Source organism: Nematolebias whitei, chromosome 7, assembly GCF_014905685.2.
Source record: "Nematolebias whitei isolate Nwh7 chromosome 7, NemWhi1, whole genome shotgun sequence".
Taxonomy (NCBI): domain Eukaryota; kingdom Metazoa; phylum Chordata; class Actinopteri; order Cyprinodontiformes; family Rivulidae; genus Nematolebias; species Nematolebias whitei.
Genome location: NC_056504.1, coordinates 23,297,776 through 23,319,397, shown reverse-complemented (window position 1 = coordinate 23,319,397; position 21,622 = coordinate 23,297,776).

Genomic DNA, 21,622 nt, shown 5'->3' with positions numbered 1-21,622 from the left:
AATCTGCTAAACTCAAAATCACATTGTAAGAGAAAATGAAGTCCCTCTATCTTATTAAATACCAAATTGGGTATATATGACCAAATTGAGAGATTATTATTTAGAAAGATAAGAGGAGTTCTTTTCCCCTGCAATGTCCATAGCATAATCATGTTCCAGTTCTTTTACCTGCGGTGTCGTTTTTTTCTTTGCGGACCCAGTTTGCAGTTTCGTCGGTTTCATTACCTTATTAACATCCATTGGAACTTTTTTTGAGTGGAACATAAAACGTTGAATAAAATAAATTTGCGGTAATATACGGAGCTCACATCACATGCGACTTTTCAGATCGCCATCTTGGTACCTCCCCCTTCACAAAAGGCTAATATACTAGCTCCAAAACCGAACGTCCACCATTTTGAAGAGAGCTTGACCCGGAAAGAGAAACGTCAAAGCTCCGCCTCTTCCTTTAACGGTACACGCGTCCTTCCAAACAGCGCTACGGTACTTAGTGGTCAAGGAAAGTACAACACTAAAAATAAACTACAAATTATTGGAATTTAAACCTTGATAATGCCTTAATAAAAATTAACTAACTTAAATAAAAACTCTTGCAAGTAAAATGTAAGTAAAGCATTTGTGGATAACACATTTTAAACAACTTTCCATCAATAAAATTTTAAAGTAACCAACGCCTAGAGTTAAACCCTCAGAAGTAAACACATTTTTAAAGTTAAAACCTAGCTTTAATTTTGTTCTGCTTAAATGGGAAATAAATTAAGTCACAAAATGGCTTTCAGCTCTAAAGAAGTTGACACTATATCTTTGTTTTCTGATTCAACCGAATCAGAAAACAATCTACACTTAATTTCACAGCTTGAAAAACAGAATACTCCTCTGAAACATCAGTATGACTCCAGGCTGTCCAATGAACAACCCTTACAAAACAAATTATGTGATGCTGAAACAAAGTTTAAGCTTCTCAACCAAGAATATCTGAGAATGCAAAGATATTATGATGATTTACAACATAAGTTGATGGACACATAAGCTCAACTTTCTAATGAAATCAAAACTAAAACTGAGATGCTTACAACTCTACAAAAATCATATGATAATAATGGCTTTATACTTGAACAAAATGATATCTACCTTACTCAGTTAGAACTCAAAGATGAAAAAAATCACATTTTTACAGGACCAACTGTCTGAAGCACAGAATCCATCCATTTTTAGGTTACAACCTCCTCCTGGCATCAATGTCAGATCTTTCAACAAAGGCCTAAACAAATCACATCCAGTAAGTAATCTCATTTCACAAAATCCCTTTTCCAGATCTGATGACTTGGAACAAAACGGTGAGTACCCATGGACTTTCGAGTCCGCCGCTGAGGTAAACAGACATTACCCTCCAAACACACTTGGAGTGGTCAAACTGAACCCCTCCTCATCACAAATGAAAACGCAAGTTCAATCTGAACTAACAAACAAAGATCTGGACATGATTGCTAAACACATTCAAAATTTTGACTCTCACACAGGAATGGATGTAAAATTGTACCTTGATGATGTGGAATATCACCTCAGCCAGTTCCCACATTCATCTATTGAAGACAAGATTTATCTTATTAAAATCACTTCTAACACAGAAGACAAAAGGTTTATCGACAGACAGAAACCTCACATCAAATCTGACTTTATTCTCTTGTGCCAAGCTATAGAGAAAGAGTTTTCTGACTTTGCTTCTACATCAGGATTAATAGTTGCTCTAAACATCAAACAAGGAAGAGATGAACACCCACAGGCTTACTACCACCGGTTGTTCAATGCTTACTTTGGTTATAACAATTACCCCAACATGGAAAAATATTTAAATTTTAAAACACTTTCATCCAGAATCTCAATGAGTCAATTACCAGCTTACTTGGCATTTCTGCTGACCCACAAATCTTCACCATCCTTCAGCTAAGAGAATTAGCTTGCAGGGCTTTTCAAAAGCTGAACCAATTTAAGCCAGTGGAATCCAAAAATGTTTTTGCTGTCAACACAATACCTTCAACTTTGGGACTTAACAGGGCAAGTGTGGACACTGACTCAACCAGAGCAAAAGCTGCACCCCTCTTTCCCAAAGCTGACAAGAACCCATCTTATTTCCAGCTTAAGACACCAGACCAAAGGAAAGGTCCCGGTAAATACCAAGGTTCTTGGAAACCTCTTCAGGGGGGGTAAACACTCTCCTAATTAGACCCACACCTTTCAGGATCGTCACTCTCGACCTGAAATAAAACCACCTTCATTATGTCAGGAATGTTCTGAAAAGTACAAAGGATCAACAAAGACAAAAAAAAGGTAAATCTACCAACTTGACTCCTAGAGAACTTGAGATAATTAAACGTTTCCTTCATGAAAGACAATGACACCAAAGGTGCTGACTTTCGGTCAGTGACCTCTCTGGCCAACCAACCGTTGGACCAACCAGCTGCAGATTTAGAACTTCAACCTGCAACCGCAGATTGTAACTCTATTTCTGACATTGTTTTTCCTTTAGATCAACAGACTGACTATTCACACACCCTGAATGCAATCTCAGAAGTTCAAATGAACCCTGAGGACCTCTATTTCGAGAACATTTACTCTGAATTCCCAGAGGAACCTCCAAGTCACCAATTGTTGTGTAACCTTACTGAAAGGGGGCCCGCAGGAAAGTTTTACTTTTCACTAACGCTAGAACAAGTCCTTACTCATGACGCGCTTCTTGACACCGCAGAAGATGTCACCCTGATGTCAGCCACCCTGTTCAAGAAACTGCAGTCAGCAGCGAAACACGCTAACAAGAACTTGGTTCTTAAGCCGTGCCTCCTTTGTATCAAACCTTACGCATCTAACAACACAACTGTATCCATTGTGACTCAGATATAGTTTAAGATTGGTAACATGACACTTAGCCATCCAGTTTATGTGTCTGATTTAGAAACAATTCCACTATTGGTGGGACAAGATTTGTTGACACGTTTTCAGCCTTTGATCGATTTTAAGAATCTCAAAGTTTGGGCCCAGGTGCGCCAACCCCTGCCCATCTTTGCTGGACCAGAACTGTACTCAAAGTGCTTGGCACTGGATCCGTCTGGAAGGTCAACCATCTCCCCACCCAAAGACAAACATCAGGTGACTGAGAACACCTCCCACTGAGGTAGTGTCAGTTACACCTGCACAACCACTAGAGCTGCAAAGAGCTCATATGATTGGCACTACAGTGTCTCTCCAGACTAACAAATACAACACTAACACAACATACAACACTGCTCTGACTCAGAGTCCATCTATTCTCAGAGAGGCCAGAGGCCACTCACAGGTGTCAGGACAAAACAAACAGGTTAACATTCTCACAGACTTGTTAACTAACAACAGTACCACTAGTGGTAACACACAGTCTTTTGACCCCCCCTGGCCACCTGATTTTATCCCAAACCCACCCACCCAAGAAGTGCAAACGCTCACACATCCATGTGCTGCAGCCTGTTCTTTTGATCTTTCACAACCAACTGCTAACACAATCTCAGTTGGACCTGTAATGTCTGATAAAGACATCATTAAGCTGCAATCTCTGGATCCAGCCTTCAAAAGGATGATTCACTACATAACAGATCCAGATCATGTTACTCCCTCCTCAGAGGAACTTGACTCAATCCCTGAACTTTGTTCATTCCTTAAGGTATGAAAATGAAAATGTTCAAGGGCATGTTAATATTTGCTCCTGAGCCAACCACTTCACCTTCGTTCGTGGTACCTCATGACTACAGGGGGGTGATGATAGCACATGCCCATGAAGCCCCATCTTCAAAACACAATAGTGTGAAAACAACACTCAAGGCGTTAAGACAGGTTTCTTACTGGCCAGGAATGCGCAAAGATGTAAACAGCTACATCAATGTTCTAGAATTGTGCCGCTCAAGGTGGCTGCATGTTGGAGCAGCTCTATTACTTTCATTCTGAGATTTTGCTTTTAGAAACTTTATTTCACCTTTTTCTGGATGTAAATCACATTTTTTGGATGATTGTTTCCTCTGGTATCAGATGCTGTGCAGCTGGAAGGATTTTTACTGAAATTTTTTTTAGTTTTGGACATTTGCTATGATGCGTAACCATGGCAACAAGGCAATTTTCTACAACCAACAGCAGCTGATTAACATCTCAAAAGCTCAAATAATATCTCAACTACAGACCCAAATCTCAAATGAGTTGAAAAGGATGTTCTGTGGACGCATTCTCATCTACCTGCCAGCTGCGCTCGAGTGCCTGACCACTGAGATCCTGGAACTAGCAGGAAACATGGCTCATGACAGCAGAAGGACAGGTTCGTCCTTCAGCACCTACTGTCTGCAGTGACGAGGAGCTCAGCAGAGTGCTGGGAGGAGTGGCCATCGCTTTGGGAGGAGTTCTGGCGGGCATTCGGGCGGCCCTGCTGCCCAGGAGGACCGAGAGGCCAGCCAGATCTGACAGCAAGCTGGATCTGGGTGGACAGATCGGTATCTGTGGCCAGATTCTTCATATTCGCTGCAGGAGATCCTTCCTTCCCACAGCAATCAGCATCTAACAACTCTTGAATAAAACCAGGATGATGAGCTACGACAACACTTAATTTCCCTCTGGGATTAATAAAGTATTTTTGAATTGAATTGAATCAGACTGCATGATCTGTTGCCAGCTCCCACCTGCAAGAGCTCCACATCAATCTACTGGCATTTCTTCATCTAAAATGATGAATGGTCAACAAACAGCACTTCGTTTATACACATATTACAAACCTGGTGAAAGCACCAACCCACAGTACATAAAATATCGGAATAAACAACCGAGAAATACCTTCACCTTTAACCAAAAGCGTCTTAACAAGACGACTAAACAACTCAAAACATACCATGACCGAAAAGCCTCCCATGAAAAGCTTCAAGTGGGGGGAAATGGTCCAGTACACTTTCACACCACCCACTGGACAGAAAGCTTCCAAAGCTGGAATGCTCACCCACAACATCCTTCCAGGGTGGACAAGAATACATCTAATAACAGACCAACAGTCTCCAGTTGTGTACTCAAACTAGATCAAGCCACACAAGGCTCAAATTAAACAACTAATCAAGAAGAGTTTTAAACTAAAAACCTAACTAAAACCAAAATTAGGCTAATTAAACTACAAAATTCAAATAAATCGTACTCTTTTTAAAATAGAAACATTCAAACCTTAAGATTACAAATCTTTAAATTAAATTTTACTTTCAAAAGAAATAGGTATGGTAAAACACCTTAAACCTAATAACAATACACTGTAAAAACAAATTCAACATTCTTTGACCACTAGATCAAGCAAAAAAAAGTAAAACAATTAACAGTCGGCAAGATAACAACCTACAAGTGGGGGAAAGCTACTTCTGGTTGTCGTCGGGATCATTCTTGTTTATGCTCACACTCTGCTGATCAACATCTTAAAGTTTGTTTTAAAATTCATTCAACACTCACCACGTGAGTGATTCATTTTAGTAAACAAAATTGTTAAACAAAATGAACTAAGCTTCCTAAATTTGTGTTTACTTATTTTTACACCAAATTTCTTAGTGCATGCTTTATTTTTCTTCAACCTTTAATCATTAGCCTACACACATTGTCTACGTACCCTTATACAAAAGTAGAGGCATTAGATTATTTTATCCTTATTCAAGAACACTTTGAACAATTAATTTTGTCAATTAAGTTGACGTTAGATTTGCATGCATACAGATTTATCTTTAGGATTCCATTACATGAACAAAGCACTTAGACACTTAGTTTAGATGGTCACCAGATGGATACCATCCTATGCCAACATCCTGTGGTCCAGATGAACACCATCCTGATGCATCATCCAGAGGGTCCCATCCTCCCTCCAGATGACACCACTGTATCATCCAAATGGTCCAATCCTTCATCCAGATGACATCATTGCATCATCCAACTGATCTGGTCCATCATCCAGATGACATCACTGCATCTTCTGACGATCCAACCCATCGTTCCAAATAATGACATCACCATGCCTTCCAGAGGACCCCTTGGCCTTCACATGGAATACCCTTGAGTTTCTTTTCCCTTGAATGTGGAATTATCGCTTTGAACTCAAATGGAATACCTTTGCCTTTCCTGTTTCACATTGTGGAATTAACCCATTTGAACACACTGGGAATAATTTAGAACATTGATCCTTTCCCTACTTGGAATTATTCCTTCAGAATTAATATGGGATAACTTTAACCTTGTTTTCCTTCCATGGAATTATAGACATTGACTTTTGGGAATCTACTACAATGTTCTTGGAACATTCCTGAGGTGTGGACGATGAGTTTTCGATTCACAACCATCGGGGTTGAAAATCGAAAAGTGGGGGAATATGTAGGGAAACACCACCTCAGAAACAGTTCACCTCAACTTAAACAGAAACAGTTCACCTCATCTCCTACAGATACCATTCATGTGTTTTGTGTTTTGAACTGTTTAAAATAAGATGCATCTATTCCCTTGGGAACAAACAGACTTTATTTTTACAGGGGTTCAACTCAGCTCACAAACTCCTTAGTTGACACTAATGTGAATGTAATAAAAAACTGTCACTGTATTAACCACTTTCAACATGAGCTCATTTCCCATGAAACTAACAGATCGTTTTAATGAGTTGTGGCTCAACTGACTGCGAAATGAAACATCTGCCGAGACTTCAACTTTTATCAAAAGGAGTATTACTCCCAGGATGGTTTTCCCATGCAGATAACACATGAAACGAACCCTTTGTTTCATGACATTTTCTTTCCAGGAGATGAACAGCGACACCTTTTGGATGAACATTGCATGTTATTTCAAAAGCTTCAGAACTGAATGTTTGTTATTGAAAATGTCTGTTTAATCATGTTTTATTTTTCTCCTTTTAAAAGAAGTGTGACTTTTTAAAGGCAGACCGAGAAAATGGACTGTGATTTTATAAAACATGACAAAGAGTTAGGACCACCCCCTCTTCTGAGGTGTGGACCAAAGTCAGTCTGTGACACACAGACAGTTAAGTTAAGTTTCACTTCTACACTACTACTTCTACACCACTTCTACATTCCTTCTTCACTTCTTCGCTCCTTCTACAAAACCATCTTCAACTTCCTCCTAATGAGATGTCCTGGGAAGAAGAGAAACAGCTTTTTCTGCAAATGTCTCAGGACAAGAGAACCTGATGAACCAGAACATCACACTGCAGAGTGGTAAATCCCAGCTGACTTCAGAGCCAGTGGCCGGACCTTTGTCCCTCCAACCAATGATAGGTGACCTTTGAGGAAAAATCCTCCTCTCAGTCACCGGAGCATCCCAGGCCTCGCTGGTATCATTATAAGCAGTTGTGGACATTCTGACAGCTCATTCTGGTGAGGGAGACCCTTCAATGCATTTTCAGGTGATCATACATTCACAATAATATTGCTTGATGTACACCACAGTTAACTTAGACACAATTTTAACTACACCACAAACAAAACCAGTCCAAAATTCTGCCTTTTTAAAAGTTCCACTGATTTGAATAATCAAGTAGACCTTTGATACAAAGCTATTTTTTTATTCATTTGTGTATTCATTTTTATGCATAATCTTCATCAGATATATTACAGATGATTATTTTTGTAATAAAATACATAAAATCAACTAAATTTGTGATTATTTTGGCATATCTGTGTGTATTAACTGATTTTGAATGCCGTTTAAACACAAGAAAAGAACTCATTAAGCGCACAAACTTGAGTCTGATTAATAATTTTCTTGCTTAAGAACCAGAAAGCAAGTGGTGCCCCTTCAGATTAAAATTAGTAATAAGAATTCAATGATCTGAGGACCGTTTCCTCTACAAAATAATCAAACATGATTATTATCTGAGATTCTGGACTCCCAGTACCATCCTTGGAGAACCCTAGCTTGTAGGAGGGTGTAGGTTTTGTGGAACACCAAGTCAGCGGTACCTCCACATACGAGTAATTGGCGTGGTCATCCAAACATACCCGTGAGATGTAGGTACGGTACTCCTATGACTGTGACTTCAGGTTCTGTCTGCAGAAGAAGTACAGTAGTCCCTTGTGAAAAACCGCAAAGTAGGAATAGTAGTACAAGTATTAAGTAGTAGTCAAGTCAAGACAACTTTATTTATAGAGCACATTTAAAACAGAAACTGTTATCAAAGTGATTAACAACAACATCAATGGGAGTAACATTAATAAAAAAATCATACACCAATGATAATACTGAAGAATTAATAAAAGCATTTAAAACATAGGAACATAGAACAAAAAAACACAAAATCAACTCACACTGTGTGAAATGCCTGTGAGAACAGATGTGTTTTTAGCAGAGATTTGAACTGAGGAAGGGAGGTGGCCTGCCTAATGTTGGGGGGCAGGCTGTTCCAGAGTTTGGGGCCCATGACTGAAAATGCCCTATCTCCTCTGAGCTTCAGTCTTGTTTTAGAAACAGCCAAAAGCAGCTGATTGGATGATCTCAGGGCCCGAGAGGGAACGTATGGTTCCAGTACTCAGAGAGATAAAGGGGTGCGAGGCCATTTAGGCATCTGAAGGTCAACAGAAGTAGTAGTAGTTAGTAGTTTATTATATATGTATAAGGCGTTTTAAACCCTTCCCACACTCTTACAATATTCTAAACAATGTTTCTAAACTCTAAATGCTCTAAAAGTGCACAGAATGTCATGATTTCAGCTCCCTGCCTCCAGAAGCACTCTCAGCCACTCCCACTTTTTCACTCTGCACGAGATCAGCTGATCTTGTGTAGCGTGGAGATCAGCTGATCAGCTGCAGGAGGAATATTCTTCCACAGCTGTGGGCTGCACGCAGGTGCTAAATAATTTAAAATAATTTATTTCAGGTAAAAATTCCATGCCGATCGTGCAGCTCATCCATCAATCAGCAATTGTGTGTTATGTCTAATCTTATTTTGAAAAACTGCAATAGAGCAAGTCCGTGAAACATGAACCGCCAAAAAGTGAGGGACTACTGTACATATGGCAATGGTGGGCGAATGCAGCTACAAAATGAAGGTCATATCCAGAGAGATAGTCTGCAACAGCTAACTCTGCAGTCTCCTCTTAGAAAAATATGGATTCCTGGGTTTCTTGTGGAAATAGGTGGGTGGCTGTTTGTGTAACCACAATCTACAAACAGCACTGGCTATCTGTCAGGATGAGGCCGAACAGCGTGTCCAAAGGTGTTAACATTTGGGTGGTCAGCTGCTACATACTGCATCCACTGGCATCTCAGTGGAGAAATGTACAAACCAGATTTCAAAAAAGTTGGGACACTAAACAAATTGTGAATAAAAACTGAATGCAATGATGTGGAGATGGCAAATGTCAATATTTTATTCGTAATATAACATAGATGACAGATCAAAAGTTTAATCTGAGTAAATGTAACATTTTAAAGGAAAAATATGTTGATTTAAAATTTCACAGTGTCAACAAATCCCAAAAAAGTTGGGACAAGTAGCAATAAGTGGCTGGAAAAAGGAAATTGAGCATATAATGAACAGCTAGAAGACCAATTAACACTAATTAGGTCAATTAACAACATGATTGGGTATAAAAAGAGCTTCTCAGAGTGTCAGTGTCTCTCAGAAGCCAAGATGGTAAGAGGATCACCAATTCCACCATTGTTACGGAGAAAGATAGTGCAGCAATACCAGAATGGTGTTACCTAGCGTAAAATAGCAAAGACTTTTAAGTTATCATCATCAACCATGCATAACATCATCAAAATATTCAGAGAATCTGGAACAATCGCTGTGCGTAAGGGTCAAGGCCGTAAAACTCTACAGGATGCTCGTGATCTCCTGGCCCTTAAACGTCACTGCACCTCAAACAGGAATGCCACTGTCAAGGAAATAACAGAATGGGCTCAGGAATACTTCCAGAAAGCATTGTCAGTGAACACAATCCATCATGCCATCCGCCGTTGCCAGCTGAAACTCTACAGTGCAAAGAGGAAGCCATTTCTAAGCAAGCTCCACAAGCTTAGACGTTTGCACTGGGCCAGGGGTCATTTAAAATGGAGTGTGACAAAATGGAAGACTGTTCTGTCGTAAAGATGAGTCATGTAGTGAACTAGGCCTCCGATCAAACCAGCCTCTGAAGACCTTCATGGGACAGGAACTGTTATTTCATTGATTTGAATCCAAAAATACAAATTAGCTCATCCAGAGACTTTCTAATTGTATCCTGAACTAATCAAATGAAAGAACACTGTCTTTTTACATTATCATTACTATTTTACAATGTCTTGATAATCAAAAGTGTGTTTAGTTCATACCATTTTTAAATGTTGAAGTGAACCACTCATTTTAAATCAACTGTGAAACAGTATTAATGATTTTTTAATCCTCATTCAAATTAGAAATCAAGTTAAATGTCTATTTTACAAAGTAATTATGCATTTTTGATCTCCTGTCTGAAATGAGAAGAGTGATGTCGGTCAAAAGTCGGAGACAGTCCAAAACAAGTTATTGGAACGAGCTGTCGTGTTTTTAAACCTCTCAGACAGTAAACAAGAGAACTGACACCGGTAGTTTTTCTCACTTCGTCAAAACATTTCTCTGTCTGTTCCTAAACATTTCCGCTGTTTTCTTGACTTGTAATGACCCTCTGACGTCACTAAAACCACACCCCTGTTGGTTCCTTCAACCAATCAGGACTTCCTAAAAGTGACCAGAAGCAGAACTCTTTAAAAGTCGACACTTCCTAGTTCCATTAGTTAGTTAGTTCCGTTAGTTCTTCTGGTTCTGATGGCGTTTGGCTGGAGTTCATCTGAGTTCTTCTGAAGTTCTTCCGAGTCTCTTGGAGTACTGTGGAGTAGTTCTGGAGTTTTTCCACTGCTGAGTGGAGCTTCGGACTCAGTTTTCCAGGCTGATAGAGTCATCCATCTCTGTAGGAGCCACGACGCCTCGCTGTGACTCCACCCGGCGAATGCCCTATAACTGCTGATGAAGTTTGTTCTGTGGAACGGATTATCTCACGACTTCTGCTAAGTCGCAGCCGCCCTGAGGAGACCCTGAAAGGTAGCGTGACAGGGACCTTTTGACCGCAGTTGACCCATTATCCGCAAAGGTAAAGAGTCGTCACTGGCTTCACTACAGGTGTACCACGGCGAGCTGCGTTTGAAAGGAGCGTGTTGTTCTGGTCTACAGACATACATCCTCATCCATCTTTTCTCTCCATTTAAACTCCTTCATTTCCCATCTTTAAAACTCTTCTATCTTGCCAGTAATTAATCCAGATATCTTCAGAAATGTCTGTTGTTTTTATTAAGTAAAACGTGGCAAGTTTTATTAATCAGAGCCGATCAGTATAATAAAGTGTACAATGTTTTGATGTTAAATTTTGATTCTGTTAATAAATGACCACATTTATTTTGATGGGTCAAAGAAAATTAACGTCTCATGTCACTGATTAGGCCATCGACAACACATTACCTCTGTCACATATCTGTCAAGTAGCTCGAAAAAGAGAGAACCCGTTATTAAAATATGACTGTAGTGTAGCTCGAAGCTAACGTAGCCTTTAGCATACTACAGTCACGATTTGAAGTTCTTTATGGAACACTGGGACGCCATGTCATCCGGACCAGAGAGGACAAGAATAGCCCAAGTTGTTATCAACGCTCTGTTCAGAAGCCTGCATCACTGATGGTATGGGGTTGCATGAGCACTTGTGGCATGGGCAGCTTGCATGTCTGGAAAGGTACCATTAATGCAGAGAATTGTGTTCAGGTTCTAGAACAACATATGCTCCCATCTAGACGTCATACCTTTCAGGGAAGACCCTGCATTTTTCAACATGATAATGCCACACCACATTCTGCAGCAATCACAACATCATGGCTATGTAGGAGAAGGATACGGGTACTGAAATGGCCAGTCTGCAGTCCAGATCTTTCACGTATAGAGAACATTTGGCACATCATAAAGAGGAAGGTGCGACAAAGAAGGTCCAAGACGATTGAACAGTTAGAGGCCTGTATTAGACATGAATGGAAGAGCATTCCTATTTCTAAACTTGAGAAACTGGTCTCCTCTGTCCCCAGACATCTGTTGAGTGTTGTAAGAAGAAGGGGGGATGCCACACAGTGGTAAAAATGGACTTGTCCCAACTTTTTGGGGATTTGTTGACGCCATGAAATTTGGAAACAACAGATTTTTCCCTTAAAATGATACATTCTCTCAGTTTAAACTTTTGATCTGTGATTTGTGTTCTATTCTGAATAAAATATTAGCTGTTGGCGCCTCACATCATTGCAATCAGTTTTTATTCACAATTTGTTTAGTGTCCCAACTTTTTTGGAATCTGGTAATACAGTACACTGTATTAATGGAATTCATGTCACGCTTCTGACAGATACCCTGGTTAATGATTCCCATATGTAATAAGTTCCTCAGTGTAAGGATTAACCAGAAGGAGATTTTGGTTGTTAGACTCCCTTGCTTGGGAGCAGTTACACTCTGTTATAGGTGGCAAACTGTCAAGATTGTCTGTGACAGGTGCAGCATTCTCCTGGAGCTTAGGTTGGAGTGATGGATATAACTGGAACAGACAATCTCGAGCCCCAATAGGTCCAACCTGCAGCAGGATCAGGATGCAGGGCAATGTACTCAAATACTGTGTCATTCCTTAAAAAGGTGGTGTAAAGGTCAGAGTGAGATGCTTCTAATCCTCGGACAACACCCCTGAGTAATGAAATAAATGGCCAAACAGCAGTTATAAGCAGGAGACTCAGCAGAGTTTGAACCATTAACCCTGAAAGATGGCACACTGTCAATGGAGGCATGACAGCAGGGTTGAAGGAAAGAAGACGGTTGTAAATATTAGAAAGGTTGGCTGTATTCACTTCAATAAGCTTTTTAAACACAAGTTCACTATAGGCCACAAGAACCCAACATTAGTAATTACTTGCTCACAGTAACATGGTACCAATGTCCTGTAGGTCCACAGGATGCAAGGACCCATTACCAAGTGGATCAATATGTGTTTGTGTTTATAGTTTATTGTCATATGCAGGTCAGCACAAGGTCAACAATGCAATGAAATGCTCAGGACGAGAAGAACTCCAGCATCAACGTGTGATGGAGGCTGCACAGCTGCAGAAAGAAAAGCTTTGCAGAGTGGTGAAGGCTGCACAGAAGTCTGTTGGAGTCAGTCTCCCCACCATCACAGACATCTACACCTCCAGATGTAGGAAGAGGGCCACCTGTATCATGAAGAATCCCACTCAACCAGCACACACACTTTTTGCCCCACTCCCCTCAGGCAGGAGGTTAAGAAACATTAAGTGCAGAACCACTAGACTGAGGAACAGCTTCTACCCTGAAGCTGTTAGACTCATGAATATCTAAACAGGATAATCACAGTGAAAAATCACATCATGTTGCTGCTGATCTGTTTCATGTTGCTGTGTTCATTCATATTCATCTGCTCATGAAGTGGTAGACTTGTATGTCCAAAAAAGGTCATGCACGTAGCTGTTCCAGTAAGACCTTGTTTCCCATCCGAACTGTTTTAGCAACAAGTGCGGTTTGTGTTGGACTGACCTAGGAAGAATTTGTTTTTCTCAAAAGTTTTCCTAAAATGGGAAAGGACTGATATGTGTTGTGCAGCCTTCTGACGTCAAATGAATGGTATAAATCAGGACAGAGCTGTGTTGAGAGAGGTTTTTTTTTTTCTTTTGAGGTCTCGAGATTTACAGCTGTTTCGGCCTATGAGTTTTGTAAGAGTTGAACTTGCTGCAGCTCCAAGATGGCCGCCAATCATCCACAGCTGACGACCATCTACCTGACGAGCTCCTTGAATACATAAGGCTGCAGTCAAGCTCTTCTCGTCGCTGGAGCATTAATTCCTTCCGGGTATTTGTGCTTCTAGCCAGTATATTGAGTATATGAAGAAGAGAACTTACCTTGTTTTTTGTGCCTACAGTTTTCTGGTCATCTCGGATCCTGCCCTTGGTTCTTCCTGTGCCGGAGTCTCGTCTTCGTTGCCTTGCCCTCCAACCACTTGCCTGCCTGGGAATTTTCCTCCACCAGCCTCACCCACAAGGAAATACCTGTAAGGAGAGACAAAACTATGTATGCCCCTTTTCCACCGTCACGGCGCGGGTCGGATATTTCCGGCTTGAAGCGCGTTTGAGGTCTTTCCACTGTTCCTGTGACCGGCTCGCCTCGCTAAATTCTGGCCCGGCTTCTCAAGGGGTCCGAGCGAGCCGCGCCGTGACGTCAGAAACACTGTCGGTCACTGATTGGTCGGGGGGAGGAGTCTGTGGAGTCTTTCCAAACAACCCGATCCACCATTTTTTTCTCTACTGCTTGCCATCAGCAATAACACGAGGAGCGTATCTTTTAGTATTTTGAAGCTATACAACAACAACAATATCAAAGCTGTGGTCAAATGCAGAAGTGCAGGTGTTGTTGTGCTTGGTGGCCGACGAAAAAAGTCAAAGCGAGCTAGATGGAGGATTGGAGGGTGGTTTGGACACGGCCACTGCTCTACTTGAATCATTTATAGAAGATGGTGAGTGTTTTCTAACTTTAAACATATTTTAAATTACTCATCCCATTGGTTCTGAACATATTTTTAACTAACAAAAGAGGCTGACGCCATAATAGTACAACGTGGGTGCTACGATGCTAAGCTAATTTGCATAAACGCTAACTGTACTCCGGTCCCGTTTCTCACTGTATTTTATCCAGAACGTATTTCAGCGCGTGATGGTTCATCTCTAAACTCCACATTAAACCCTCCAAGCCTCCCGGCGTCTGCTCCTGCTCCATCAGAGGAGTCTACACCTGACAGAGCTCCATCACAGCCCAGCTGCACCTCACAGAGCAGCACAACGCTGCAGCTTCTGTGCTCGGTAAGAACAGATGCAACATGTTCCACTTCAATTTATTTGTGCCGATAAGGACTTGATTTATTTTATTTTTAAAGTAAAAAACTAAAATGTTGAATAAATACTGAATTGGGATGAAATTATGTACTTTGTACACAGGGTCCCAGTTACAGACAACAAAATGTAAAAGAAAAACAGTAATAAGATCTAAGATATGAATTAAGAAAAATATCAACTAAAAAACATCTACTAATAAAACACTAAGCACTAATAGCAGCAAACAATCAAAACAATACGTCAAACAGCAACATGAACTAGAGTTTGTGCAGCCTCGTGAATATATAACACTGTGAAGAATCACATCATGTTGCTGCTGATCAGTTTCATGTTGCTGCTGATCTGTTTCATGTTGCTGCTGATCAGTTTCACGTTGCTGCTGATCTGTTTCATGTTGATGTGTTCATTCGTGCCCGTCTGTTCACACAGACTCATGTCCGTGCTGCTGTTCTGCGTATTGTGTTTAATGTTTTTATGCTATTAGAGCTTATCATATTTTTAGTTGATGTTTTTCTTAGTTCATATCTTAGATCTTATTACTGTTTTTCTTTTATATTTTATTGTTGGATGTAACTGGGACCCTGTGAACATAATTTTGATCCACCACATGTACCACGTGTGGTGCGAATGACAAAGAATATCTGCATCTGTATAATACTTTCTGATTCATATATCCATTATTATCATTTTCATTATTTTTAAATCAATTTATTTTTCATTTTCTTAGTTGATCAGTTTATTATTATTAATATATCTATTATAGCTGTTAGCAGCACCTTTCTTTGTTTCATGCATTTATTCAAAAACAGTATGTAGCTTGAATTAACCACTTTTTCTTCTTTCTAGTGAAGAGAAAGAGAAAAGAGTCCAGTAAAGAAAAGTCTTATTTCATCACTGAATGAACATGAAGAACTGAACCGGACACAGCAGGAACAACACTTGTGTCTTCTTCTGGATGAAGCCCGTGAGACAAGGGACACACAGATACACAATCATTAGTTGGACGCAGTAGCTTTTATTTTTGTACATTTTTCACTTCTTACTTTTCATATTAAACAATTTTTTTCTTAAGTGGTGTCCTTGAACATTAAATTTCCTAAACAAATTTTACAATGTTAAGTTCATATAGTGTTTGTTTAAATTCATACTGGAAGTTGAGAAGAATTTCCAATTGCATTTGATCTTTAATGAATCCTAAGAAAAGATTACTAGAATCTGCTCAACTGTTATTATGTTATAAATTTTTTGGTTCTAGGATGAAGTGACACAAAAACAGTCAAAAATTCAGAAAGGACAGTTATCAATTATCAGTCATCAGTTATCTTTTAGCAGTTATCGTTTATCGCCCGTACAACTGTGGCCCGAGAGATTCAGCTGAAAGTCCTGGTGCACCTTTTATTTGAACCTGCAGAGATTTGAACAGCTGATCTGAAGCAAACAGGCAGGAGTTCACCTGAACTGACCACTCCTGCTGTGTTTGATGGTCTCCTCCTTCGCCATCCGCCCGTCCATCCATCCATCCATCCATCCATCCATCCATCCATCCTCTTCTGCTTCAGGGTTGTGGGAGCAGCATCTTCACCAGGGAGGCAAAGACATCAACAGCCACCTCTTCAACTCTTCTAGGACCACATGGTGTTCACAGACCAACTGACTATTTATTAATTAATATCCTGATGCTGCTCAATAATCCAGGTAGAAAAATCTAAAAAGTCAAGTCTGGTCCTCTGGACATTCACAAAACAAACAATACAGTTTATAATAAATAAACTAAATGTTTTTTGTTAGTTTTGTTTTTTGAATGTCCAGAGGACCAGACTTAACTTTTTTAGATTAATAAGTAATAAATGTATGTTTTAATTTAATGAAAGACAAATCTTTAAAATTCAAGGACAAAATTTAATCTAATTGTTTTCAAGTCTGTAGCTTATTGTAAAAGCAGTTTCAAAGATTACAGCACAGTGTGATGTTTTGCAGTTTTAACATGAACCTTGTGCATATCTGCAAATAATAAAAGTGAAGATATTTTTAATACATCTTTATTGTAAAAATCTATACTAAAATGAAAAACACATGGGTTTAAAGCAGGCAGGGAAGGCAGTAAGGTAGGATTATGAATCAGGTTTATAAGTTACAGCTCATGAGGTACTCCATCAGAGCATGACATCTTTTCCACAACATCGTGTGACAAAACCTTCAGGGTGTTCTTCTTCTAATACATTTAGTGGTGGCTAGTAAGTAGCTTAAGGGAGCACTACCGCCACCAGGTGGTAAGACGAGTTGGATTCTAGTCCCCGCCTACAGAGCTGGTCCAGAAATGTACATGGAAACACAACAGACCCGAACCGATCTGAACCAACCCGAACTGATCTGATCCGCTCTGTGACAGTGGAAAAGGGGCATTAGTCCACCATTTGAGCTGCCCCCTCTTGCCTCACAGACCTGACCTTGTCTCTCCCTTTTTCAGGAGTCCCAGGCAACCATTTGTATATACATGTTTACTCACTCACTGTATATAATAAACACTGTTTTACTTATTTGAGACTCGTGTCGTTCTGGTTCTCGTTCCTACTGGGTTGTCCGAATCATAACAGAAAATGCTCCAGCCAAACCATACCCAGAACGAGACCAAAAGCGAACAAGCATCATCATCATCCACTAACGCTGAGAACATGGACAATTTTGGAGAGGTTCTTAAGAAGATTATGGCCCAACAACAGAGCACCCAGGCAAACTTACTGGAATTAGGATGCATGGTTCATGCTATTAACCGTCAACTTGTTTCTCCTTCCCCCACAGCCGCAGCTTCGCCCTTACCGAATCCTACAGAATTCAGCCCTGTAAGTCATTTCACAAACCAACAACTGTTTGTTAAACCTTCTGAACTTTTTTCTGGAGACCCTGATCAGTGCAGAGGTTTTCTTTTACAATGTAAACTCGCTTTTAAGGGGGCTCCCCAGTATTTTTCTTCAGACCTTGCTAAGATCAACTTCTTCATTAGTCAACTCAAGGGAAACGCTCTAAAATGGGCTACTTCATTTCTTCACCTCCATGATCTAGAGACTGTGCCTTTTGACTCTCTACTCACTGAGTTTTGTAGAATTTTCGACCATCCGCTGCAGCAATCCAACACCGAGAAGCGTCTGCTGGGATTACGGCAGGGCCGGCGACCAGCGTCCGAACACGCTCTCGACTTCCGCATCCTGGCGGCCCAAACAGGTTGGAACGACAGAGCCTTACAAGGTACCTTTTTGAATTCACTATCTGATTATGTGAAGGATCAGATCGCCGCTCGTGACGAGCCGTCTAGTTTCGACGCGCTAATTAACTTAGCGATCTCCCTCGACGAACGCTTCCGGGAACGCCGTAGGGAGCGGGACTACAACTCCCAGAATCCTTCCGGTTCCGCAGAATCGCTGAGTGGGGCTTTCAACTACAGTTCCACCCCAGAAAACTACAAGTCCCCGGGAGAGGTTTCTAGCACACAGTTGGATCAGCCCGAACCAATGCAGATTGGTCGTACCTGTTTGACTCTTCAAGAGAGGTAGAGACGTCGAAAATTGGGCTTGTGTATTTATTGTGGGAAGAACGGGCACTTTGTAGCCTCCTGCCCGCTTCAGGGAAACTCCAACGTCCACCAATAAAGAGGGAGATATGGGTGGGCACGGCATCAATCTCCCCTCCTTTGAGACTTACCTTACCTACAGTAATTCTAATCAACCAAAATCGTTTCTCAATCACAGCCTTAATTGATTCGGGCACCAAACAAAATTTAATTAGTCAAGATTTGGTTAAGGAGTTCTCCCTTCCAGTCAAGAGGATTGAGTCAATCTCTATAGCCGGGGTTACAGGGGAGTTTTTGGCCCAGGTCAATTGTAAGACAGCAGATCTTCATTTAATAACCTCAGGAAACCATCATGAGAACACTAGTTTTTTTGTATTTGAGTCGCCCAACTCTCAATTAATCCTTGGGTACCCCTGGCTTAAGAACCATAATCCCCACATTAATTGGGAGCTGGGAAGGGTGGAAAGGTGGAGCGACAGGTGTTTAAAGTGCTGTCTTCGCTCAGGGGTCTCAAGCATGTCCAAGCCCAAATCAGAGTCCTGTGAGACCGACCTGTCCGGTGTTCCATCCGAGTACCACGATTTAGCTCCTGTATTCAGCAAACAGCGGGCCCTATCACTACCTCCACATCGCCACTACGATTGTTCCATCGACCTCCTTCCGGGAGCCTCTCTGCCTTCTAGCCACCTTCTTAATATCTCCGGTCCTGAGAGGGAGGCTATGAGGTCGTACATTGAGGAATCCCTCGACTCAGGGATTATTCGCCCATCAACTTCACCTCTAGGTGCAGGATTCTTTTTTATCACCAAGAAGGATAAGTCTCTGCGTCCCTGCATCGACTACCGTGAACTCAACAACATCACTATTAAAAACAAATACCCCCTTCCACTAATCAATTCCATCCAAGAGCAGTTACAACCAGCCACCATCTTCACTAAACTGGACTTATGCAATGCGTATAACTTGGTTCGCATTAGACAAGGCGATGAGTGGGAGACTGCATTCAGAACCCCATTGGGTCACTTTGAGTACCTGGTGATGCCTTTTGGGCTCACTAACGCTCCTGCAGTATTCCAGGCTTTGGTTAACGACGTGTTAAGGGATTTTATTGGGACTTTGTTTTCGTCCACCTCGACGACATCCTCATTTATTCAAGAGACAAGAACGAACACGTTAACCATGTTAGAGCAGTTCTGCAAAGACTCTATGAGAATCAGCTTTTTGTGAAGGGTGAGAAGTGTGATTTTCATGCCTCATCTGTGTCCTTTTTGGGGTTCATCTTCGGGGAGGGTTTTTTCAGAACTGACCCTGAGAAGACTAAGGCAGTGATGGAGTGGCCAGTCCCGGAGACAAGGAAACAATTGCAACGATTCCTGGGGTTTGCAAATTTTTATAGACGTTTCATCAAGAACTATAGCCGCATCGCCGCACCCCTATCTCAGCTTACCTCCACTACCAGAACATTTAAATGGACTCCAGAGGCCGACGCTGCTTTTGGTAAGCTAAAAGATTTATTCTCATCTGCTCCCATCCTCTGTCATCCAGACCCCGCACAGCAGTTTATCCTCGAGGTGGATGTATCCGATACTGGAGTTGGCGCGGTCCTATCCCAGAGGTCGCTCCTGGATGGCAAGGTACACACTTGTGCATTCTTTTCCCGCCGTTTGTCCCAAGCAGAGAGAAATTACGATGTGGGCAATAGAGAATTATTGGCCGTTAAATTAGCCTTGGAGGAATGGCGCCATTGGCTTGAGGGCACAGAGACTCCCTTCCTGATTTGGACAGATCATAAGAACCTTACATATTTGAGAGAGGCTAAACGGTTAAACCCCAGACAAGCACACTGGTCCTTATTTTTTAACCGTTTTAACTTCACGCTGACTTTCCGACCTGGTACTAAGAACATCAAGCCTGACACTCTCTCCCACCAGTTTTCTCCTCCAGACACTCCAGAGCCTGTGGAGGGCATCATCTCCCCGGTCTGCATTGTCGGAGCCCTTACATGGTCTATTATGAGAGAGGTTCGTGAAGCCCACCTGATGGAACCTGATCCTGGCACTGGTCCCCCTGGCACTTTGTTCGTCCCCTCACATATGAGGTCTAAGGTACTCGATTGGCTCCACACCAATAGACTCTCGTGTCATCCCGGTACAGCACGTATGCTGTCTCTTACGAAGAGACATTTCTGGTGGCCCACTCTTTCTAAGGATGTCAAGGACTTTGTTGCGGCCTGCTCCACTTGTGCTAGGAACAAGACCAGTACTCAGCCTCCTGCCGGTCTTCTACAGCCTCTGCCGACGCCCAGCCGTCCCTGGTCTCATATTTCAGTGGACTTTGTCACCGCGTTGCCCCCTTCAGAAGGTAACACCACTATTCTAACTATCATCGACAGGTTCTCTAAAGCAACACATTTCGTCCCACTACCCAAGCTCCCATCTGCCCTGGAGACAGCACAGATCTTGGTCTAGCAGGTTTTCAGGATACATGGCATCCCTTCAGATGTGGTCTCTGACAGAGGACCACAGTTTATTTCCCAAGTTTGGCGTTGTTTCTGCAGGACATTGGGGGCGTCCACCAGTCTCACTTCGGGTTATCATCCTCAGTCAAACGGACAGACTGAAAAGTGCAATCAAGAGCTGGAGACCACCCTGAGGTGCATTGTGGAGCGTAACCCCTCAGCTTGGAGTCAACATCTTGTGTGGGTCGAGTACGCCCACAACTCGCACACCTCCTCGGCCACAGGCTGAGGCTTCACTGGGCTATCTCCCTCCCTTGTTCCCCAGTCAGGAGACAGAGGTTTCAGTGCCGTCTGTACAGTACCACTTCCGCCGTTGTAGACATGTCTGGCGCCAAACAAGGGTGGCTCTACTTCGCACTGCGGCTCAGAATAAGAGGTTCGCGGACCGTCACCGTTCCACTGCACCTTCTTATCAGGTGGGCCAGAAGGTGTGGTTATCCACCAGAGACATTCATAAGGTACTGTAAGAGTTGAACTTGCTGCAGCTCCAAGATGGCCGCCAATCATCCACAGCTGACGACCATCTACCTGACGAGCTCCTTGGCTACATAAGGCTGCAGTCAAGCTCTTCTC